Source organism: Penaeus monodon, chromosome 25 (genome assembly GCF_015228065.2).
Source record: "Penaeus monodon isolate SGIC_2016 chromosome 25, NSTDA_Pmon_1, whole genome shotgun sequence".
In the NCBI taxonomy this organism is placed as follows: Eukaryota; Metazoa; Arthropoda; class Malacostraca; order Decapoda; family Penaeidae; genus Penaeus; species Penaeus monodon.
The window spans coordinates 22,090,628-22,090,833 of record NC_051410.1 but is presented as its reverse complement, the minus strand read 5'-3'; positions in this window follow the sequence as shown (position 1 = coordinate 22,090,833).

Sequence of the window (206 nt, the reverse complement as noted above, 5' to 3'; positions counted from 1 at the left end):
ACGTGCTTATTTGTTGACATGACAGGGTGGTCTGTCACTGAAGCTCGTGGGCTAGCTTGTAAAATGCAGCATCTCAGATATCTGCCTTATCCTGGTGCCGTAACGAGTCTAGGAGTCCGTGTGTATAAAATCTTTATACAATGCAAACTCGTGCATTACATTTTTATGATTGCCTAATACAACATGAAAGGCTGACATGTGTTTAC